Source organism: Tupaia chinensis, unplaced genomic scaffold (assembly GCF_000334495.1).
Source record: "Tupaia chinensis unplaced genomic scaffold, TupChi_1.0 Scaffold000602_1, whole genome shotgun sequence".
NCBI classification, from domain to species: domain Eukaryota; kingdom Metazoa; phylum Chordata; class Mammalia; order Scandentia; family Tupaiidae; genus Tupaia; species Tupaia belangeri.
This window is the reverse complement of record NW_006160120.1, coordinates 275928-284791: the sequence shown is the minus strand read 5'-3', so window position 1 is coordinate 284791 and position 8864 is coordinate 275928.

The window sequence follows — 8864 nt, the reverse complement described above, 5'->3', positions numbered from 1 at the left end:
AGGACCAATTACTTTTATGTTAAGAAAATAATTCCCTCATGAAAATCAAAGTATTTCCAGTCTCTTATCCATTTATTTCATGGTCACAGCATTACTGTTGACCTATATTAAACACTAGGTAACTTTGAATAGAGAACAAAAGTGTCTTACTTTTTTACCTTTAGTGGTCTCTGGCTTAGATCTAAAATTACTGAAGATTGAGTTCATCCTGTAGCTAGTGGGCAAGACTTTGAGAATTTTGAATTATAAATAAGTTGGCTTTGAGTACACTTAACAATGCAGTTGGAAATTTAGGTAGTAATAACATGTCTTTAGGATCAGAGATGATACATGAAGTTTACTTTTACTCTTCTGAAATTAATTTTAATATCCAACAGAAAAAAACTAGGAAAACATGGTTTGTATAAATTTTTAAATTTTATACCTATTAATGTATAACTAAACCTTTGCAAACTTTGGGAAACCTAGGACATTTATTAAAATCTGATTCCAAAAAAGCTACACCAATCTCTGGGAACCAGCAGTTAGCGTAATGGCTATGTCGCCGAACTCCCACGTAGTCGACCGCGGTTTGTGTCCCGGACCCGGTGGCTTAAACTCACGCTGGGTGCATGTGCGTGCGTGCCCAAGATCCCGAGGGGAGAATGGAGGAGAAGGGATTGTGGCATGACCATCCCCCCTGAGGGGTGATTTCTCGCTTTCTGTCTCTATGTCTCTCTCTGTCTGTCTGGCGAGCGCAGGCGCCCTATAGCGAAAAAAAAAAACTCAAAAAAAAAAAAAGTTACATCAGACTCCAGAAGAGGCTGTAGGAAATTTAGATACTTGAATGTAGTTCTCGGTTCCCTATGTCCAGTTGACCAGTCTCTGGAGGTGGGATCCAAGGTATCTGCCTTTTTTTTGTTTTTGCCATAGGGCATAATGCACTTGCCAGAGAGACAGTGACAGAGAAAGTGAGAAGTCACACCCCAGGGGGTATGGCCACACTGCAGTCAATCCTCTGTCTGGTTTTGAGCACACACGCAAAGTGTGATTTTCAATTTGCCTGGTCCAGGACTTGAACTGCCTTTAGGTATATGGGAATCCAGCACCTTAACCACCACACTGATGGCCCTCAGAATCTGCCTTTCAAAAGACACCCTGGGGGCCAGCAAGTGGCATGGTGATTAAAGGCCTGGACTTCCACATCACTGACTGTAGTTCGAGTCCTGGACCTGGCAGCTTGCTTTTTCACTTTTTCTCACTTGGTCTCTTGTGTGTACACATACACTCGGTAGTAAATTTTAAAATAAAATTAAATAAAAAATTCTTAAGAAAAAAAAAAAAGCCACCCTGACAGGTATTTTTAATATTAAAGTTTGAAAACCTCTGATCTGTACTTGAGAAAATGAGTTTTCACCAGAAATAGAAAGTTGAAACAGATACAACTCTAGTCATATCCCAGAATACTGGTTGGAATTGGCAGTTCTGGTGTTTGGTTGGGCTTATATGAATGGGTTTATTTCAAGCAAGGCCTTAACTGTAAAATGGTTTGGCTTCATAGTTTGAACCAGAGGTCATAGAAATGCAGTAGTTAGAATGTCTGTGGCACTTTCAATATATTGATTCCTTTTATTCATATCGTTAGAATGCTTTCACCTTCTTTCAGATAAAGTGTGCCATGGTTTGCTTATTATCAACTTTAGATTTGCTGTACTTTGCTTTTAGTGGTGTGCATGTGAAATTACTTGTGTGGCCATTTTTTTCCTTTTGTGAAGAGTTACATTTAGGTATGAAACCAAAATGCTTCTAAGAAGAAGCAGGAGTTTTTAGTAAAACAATAATGACAACTCTGGTTTGCAGAATTTAGAGAGAAGTTTATTTGGCAATTTGTCCCTCATTAGCCAAAGAAGTGGTAATGTGCTATCACAAAGTGACAAACCTTGGTTAGCATTTTCTTGCCATTTTTAGAACCAGGTAATTAGAAGAAGCAGCTTAATTTTGTGGGATACTTTTTTTTACTTTTTAAGATTTTTCTCTTTAAGCTGTGTGCTCCCCAGTAAGAGAGAAAGTGAGAAATCACCTCAAGGGGAGATGACCACACTCCATTCTGCTTTCAGGATTTGGGGGCATCCACACACCAGTATTTTCAGGGTCCAGGACTTCAGCTGTGCTGTCGGCCACGTGGGATCTGGAATCTTAACCACTGTATAGGATACTTTTTACATGATCACCTGAAATTGAAGAGAATCAGTAAACTACATTCTTTGTTATAGAACAATATTGTGACCTGTCGTTGTATATCATTATTAGTTTTATTACTCTGGAAACTTGGTTGATGATTCCATTTCCTTTAGAGATAGTATTGTGACTATACTTGTTATACGATTTTCAGGGATTATACTTTTATAGCGTTTAGTCATTGTGACATTTTCTTGTAACAGTTTATGGGATATTTCCCTTTGAACAGGGGCTTAGGGAGATTCCTAAGTGGAAGACCAAAAGGTACATTGTGATGTGTGATCTAAAGAATTAATAGGTAATAGAGTAGTTGTTCCCAAATACCTGCTGAGAGTCACCTGAGAAACTTGTTAAACTACATATTTCTAGACTCAGTCATCAGATTCTGAAAGTTTGAGACTTTGAGAATTTGATTTTTATCTTTCCAGGCATGCTGATGTATCTTCATTTTACAAATGTGATACAGGGAATAAAAATGTAATGTATATGAGGGGAAGACTGGGAAATTGTTTTATGGATATAAGGTTTCAGTTTTACAAGGTGGAAAGAGTTGTACAGATCTCCTGCACAATGGGAATCTACTTAGCTCTACTGAATTTAAATATGACTAAGATGATCAACTTTATGTTACATATTTTTTACTGTAATTTTGCCAAAAATATATTTTAGAAATGAAGAAGACTGATTTGTCTATTTTGTTTTACTTGAACAGTAGATTGAACAAATACATTACCTGTGAATTATTGACTCCTCTGGCTATCAGTTTGTTTTATATCTCTTTTTTGGGAAGGTAAAATCAAAACCTTTTTAAATATTTTTCTCCCACCTGTTCCCATCAGTATCATACCTGTGATCCTTGAACATTACTATGATATATATATATATATATAAAATACATATATAGTAGAACATTATTACTTTCACTTCACTGGGACTTAACTTACAATAGTAAATTACAGGCCCTCTTGCCACCAATTTCTTCCTTTGCTATAGCAAGATACATATATTTTTTGGGACCAGCAGTTAGCATAATGGCTATGTCACTGGACTCCCATGTAGTCAACTGCGGTTTGAGTCCTGGACCCAATGGCTTAAAAACTCACACCAGGCGCATGTGCTTGCGTGCCCAAGATCCCGAGAGAATGGAGGAGAAGGGATTGCGGTAGCATGGCCGTCCCCCTGGGGGGTGATTTCTTGCTTTCTGTCTCTGTCTCTCTTTGTTTTTCTGGCGAATGCACACACCCTATAGCAAAAAGCTCTCAAAAAAAAAAAAGATAGATATATTTTTAACCTAATCTAGTCAGGCTTCATCTGTCATTTCTCTTCTCCTCCTACCTCACATTCCCAACATTAACTTTCTACAGTATTTCTTACTTATGCCCTTCACACAATTCTAATTCTTTACCTTTGCATGTACAAGGATGGCTTTGCTCTTTCTGGTAAATTTACTTAGGACCCAGATTAAATGTTATTTTTAGGCCTTTTCTGCTTCCTCTATCCCTCTACATTACCTTCCCAAGACACACACACGCACGCACGCATGCATGCACGCACGCAGAGGTATTCTTCCCAGCCTCTTTGCCCTGCTCACCCCTGCCACATACATACACAGCGTTAGGCCTCCATTATTTGCCGTAATCCCACTTTAGATTATTTTGTAATATAATCTATTTACATGTGCTGCTCTCCTTTATTAAACAGTAGACTCCTTCAGAGCACATATGCATACAATGCAATATGTGACACATTTGGCAAGTGGTGAATCAAGGAAGCATTTAATGTGCCATTATAAGCTGTCTTTTTCAAGATATGACTTGTACAATATAGTTGGAATTTAACCTATTTTAAATAAACTCATATTTTAAATTTTTTATAGCTTAGACTTTTTCTTTGTTCATTTGTTTGTTTGTTTTGGTAGTTTCAATTAGCTTGGCCTTTGTGAATCCAAACTAGTGAGTTTTTTCTCACTTCTAATTTTCTTAGTGAATCAACATTACTAACCAAGGTAGAATATCTGTTTTATCAAGAAGGGAATATAGGTTTAGAGAGATCAAATTACTAAATTCTCAAAAGTAGGATTATAACTCAGATTTGAGACCAAGTGCTCTTTCCTTTAAAAGAAGTAAAGAGGGCATGAATTTAAGTTGATAAAGAATTTGTGTTTGAAGAGGTTAAGTGAATAGAGAGTTCATAGCAAAAACCAGAAACGTTGTGATTGTTAGTGTTAGAAATGGAGTAGTAATTGAGTAAGTCCTACCTGGTAGGGCGTCTCTAGAGCTAAGCATCCTGGTATCTAACACAGAGGGTGTTTTCCAAGTTCTATCAGCATTTGATCAGTCCTAGCAAGAGTGTTTTAAATGGAAACCTTGTCTCTTTCCGCTCCCTGTTGGAGACAATGTAGCATAATAGTTAAGCACTTGGGTGTGAGATATACCTGAGTCCTAATCTGCTCTGATTGATTGTGTGACTTTAAATAAATCACTTAATTTTTCTAAACCTCAGATTTTCTTATTTGCAAAATAGAAATCATAGTACTTAACTCCAAAAGTTGCAAAAGGACTGCATGAAATAATACAGATAATACCCTGAATGTAGACTCAGAAAGAGAGGAAGCATTCTGTAAAGATAAGTTATTGTTTCCCTCATTTCTTAGGAATAATATAATACAGTAAAAGAGCTAGTAATTATTTTAAATTAGAGAATGAAGGAGATAGTCAAATATAAAGGGAATGTGTAGTAGAGTGAGCTTAAAGGGTTGATTTAGAAACAGCAAGCATGGTCTTTTCTTACCCCTGACTAGTTACTTGTAACTCGTTACAGTATCCCTGATGGAACAGTGTAGCATCAAATCACCTTTGTAGATACAGTTTAAGTGAACAGTAGATACAGATTAAGTGAACAGTCCTGTCCTTTCTCCTCCCCTGTAGGGAGTGTGATATCCATGGTCTTGTCTGTAGGGCTTTCTGAATGACATTATCTTTATCATTTTGTAATTTCAATTTAGGTAATTCCCAATTGTTGGTTGGTTTTCAGCTAAGCCTTTTAGGGAGTTTTATTTCATTTACAGTCAATTATTGAAATCGTATAGGCTTCTGGATTCTGTCAACAGCCATTGGTGATCCTGGCACTAAGCCTTGTGGTTCACAGTGTTCTTGTTTCTAGTGCTCATTTTCTATTGCTACAACCTCTGAAGTATAAAACTTGGTTTTTATGGTGAAAAGAGTTCTTTTGCAATGATGCAATTAAAAATGGGTAGAACAAAGCAATTCTTGGTACTATGAATGAAAAATGCATTTTTATTTATAGCATTATCCCAGAACCATTGTGTGTACCCCGTCTGGCATATTACTCTAAAATAAAACTGTAGATTGGATAATCTTTCTTTGGGAGTTCTCCAGCTATTTTTTGGTAGTTTAAATGGCTCTGCCACTTCCTGTATAATATCATGTTTTCTAGATTATTTTCATTTTTAAAAATGTAAATCCCTTGAGTTAATGCTGCTGTTTTTCTTTTCTAAAATTCTTAACTGAGAAGTCCTTTTAACTGTCTTCAGAAGACTGCTTAGAAATTATAGATACTCAGACCAACATTAAGCACCTAATGGTAATTATAATGATTCTGAATGACATTCACTAATTTAATTAATAAAGGGTAAAAGTACCACCCAAGCTGAAGTGGAAAAGACACTAAGGTACTAACTTTTGGTCTCAGGGACCAGGATAAAGTATAGCAGAAAGGAAAAGAAGCACTTCCTTTCCAGTGCATTCCATATCTCCTTGAAGAGACTCCAGCTCACCACTGCCCTCTTAATTAACTTCTCTCCCCTTGTAATGTCCAGAAAGATTTCAAATTGTCTCTCCACCTTTTTTCTCTTTTCCTTTACATTAATATCATTTCTAATTCCTTGATGTTGATTATATATCCCTGTAAAGATTTAGGAGGTAAACCACTTAACTCTTTTCCCACTCCCAATATTTGTATTTTCAGTTTTCTTTTTTTAAAATATATTTCTTTCTCTCTCTCTCTTTATTTATTTATTTTTTTGGAGAGTTTTTGGTTTCTTGTTCGTTTGTTTCCTATAGGGCACGTACACTCACCAGAAAGACAGAGAGAGATAGAAAACGAGAGAAATCACACACACACACACCCCCAAATGGTCACATCACAATCCCTTCTCCTCCATTCTCATCTCGGGATCTTGGGCACGCACACACATGCGCCCAGCGTGAGTTTAAGCCACCAGGTCTGGGACTTAGACCACAGTTGACTAATGGGAGTTCAGCAACATAGCCATTATGCTAACTGCAGGTTCCTCTTTCTCTTTTTTAAAAAATTATTTTATTTCATTTCTTATCATCATTATTTGTCTAATGGGATGAAGAGAGACAGCGAGAAAGGGAAAGTAGGAAATCAAGCCGCCAGGTCTAGTACTTAAACCGCAGTTGGCCATGTGGGAGTCCAATGTCTTAACTACCATGCCACCTGCCAGCCCCACATTTTCAGTTTTCAAAGAAATTGTTCAAATGAACCTCCTACCTCCAACTGACATGTTTTTAAATCGTGTGACCAAAAATTGAGTGGGATTTGGAGGGGCGATAATATGACAGGGGTTTTTTTCTTAATGAAAATCTGCTCTACTATGATCAGCTCCCTGAAGTTATTTGTTCCTTTGGTAGTTCATCTGGTCTTACTGTATTTCTTCTTTTTAAGACCTATTTTATTTAACTTTATTTATTTAATTTGACGAAGAGAGAGAGAGAGAGAAAGCTGCCAGGTCTGGGACTGAAACTATGGTCGGCCATGTGGGAATCCAGCGTCCTCAACTACCATACCACCTAGCGGTCCCAGTCTTACTGTATTTCTAAACTTGTAGATCTTCCAAAAGTTTGGTGTGCATATATTGGGTTGTTGGAAAAGTCAGGACACATTTTTGCTTAGAAAGATGTAGAAAAATGTATCATGACTTTTCTGAAGACCCAATATTAGGATTTTTGTATATGGAGATTGATGGTGATAATTGATCATTTTGTTTTCACGATTCTGTTTTATTTTATTTTATTTTATTTTATTTGTTATTATTATTATTATTCAGTTTGACCAGAGAAAGAGAAAAAGAGAAGGCAAGCCACCAGGTCCGGGACTAGAACCAGGGTTGGCCATGTGGGAGTGTCCAGCACCTTAACTACCATGCCACCTGCTGGGCCCTGTTTTCACAATTCTTACTGAGAAACTCCCACAGTACCCTAACCTGACAAATTTCTTGGATAGAAATCTCTGTCAAACTTTTCCAGGTTTCATTTTCTCCCTATCTCAGCCAAGATGGAAGTTTAAGGGACTCTTAAATATGAGTGAATAAATAAGCAATTGACATACCAAACTAAAAGTTTGCTAACCCCTAAAATTGAGAAAATGGCCTGAAAGTTCTCTTTATTGCAGAAAAATACATAAACCATGCCATCCAAATATAGTTGTTTTGGACGAGTCAATAAAAGTAAATACTAGGAGGGGGACCAGCAGTTGGTATAATGGCTATGTCGCTTGACTCCCATGTAATCAACCATAGTTCGATTCCCGGACCTGGTGGCTTAAACTCATGTCAGGCGCATGTGCTGTGCGTTCCCAAGATCCCAAGAGGAGAATGGAGGGGAAGGGATTGCTGCGTGGCCATCCACCCTGGGGGGTTATTTCTCGTTTTCTGTCTCTCTGTCTTTCTGGCAAACGCATGCGCCCTATAGCAAAAACCTCTCCAAAAAAAAAAAAAAAATCTGTAATGAAGGAATTAAAATACAAATTTTGGGTGCAGAGATACTTTGAAAACTATTGGGTTGTGGGAAAAGACATGACTCATTTTTGCATAGGAAAAAATATGTCATGACTTTTCTGACAACCCAATGTTAAATATTCAAAGGCATTCCATCTCTCTCTTAATAATAACCACTCTATATTAGTGATACAAAGTGGGCCCAGCAGGTAGTATGGTGGTTAAAGGTGCTGGATTCCCACATGGCCAACTGCAGTTTGAGTCCCAGACTTGATGGCTTGCTTTCTTGCTTTCCCTTTCTCTTTCTCTCTCTGGTCAAATTAAAAAATAATAACAAATGGAATTAAATAAATAATTCTTTTAAAAAGATAAAGGAAGTGGTACAAAATGAGAGAGCAGACTAAGTCAATAAACCCTTCTCAGCCTGAACTGGTTTTCTTCACAATTACCTATAAAAGAATTAAGTGTTCTCTATAAGGTCTGTCTATAATATGTAATTCAGACATGGTGAACTTAAAGAGATGTAAATTGTAAAAGTGTCATGTGCAGTATCAGAACTATGGTCAGCTATTACTGGTCAAGTCTTATGTAGAAATGTAGAAAACATTTTCTTTTTTTTTATTTTCTGTTTGTTTGTTTTGTTTTGTTTTGATAGAAGGATTATACCTGTGTCTGCTTAATTGGAAAGGTAAGCAGTTTAGGTAGCATCTGATTCTCTTATTTGATGTATGTTATTTCCAGTTTTGTCAAAAACTGTGCATCTCCTAGGCATAAGAGAAACTTCCAATCTGAAGTGGAATTAAGAGCATTCTTACTTAAATAGGAACTCAGTGGCAACGTGGTAGGGTAGAGGATACACTAGACTTCTAAATTTCTCCTTATTGCT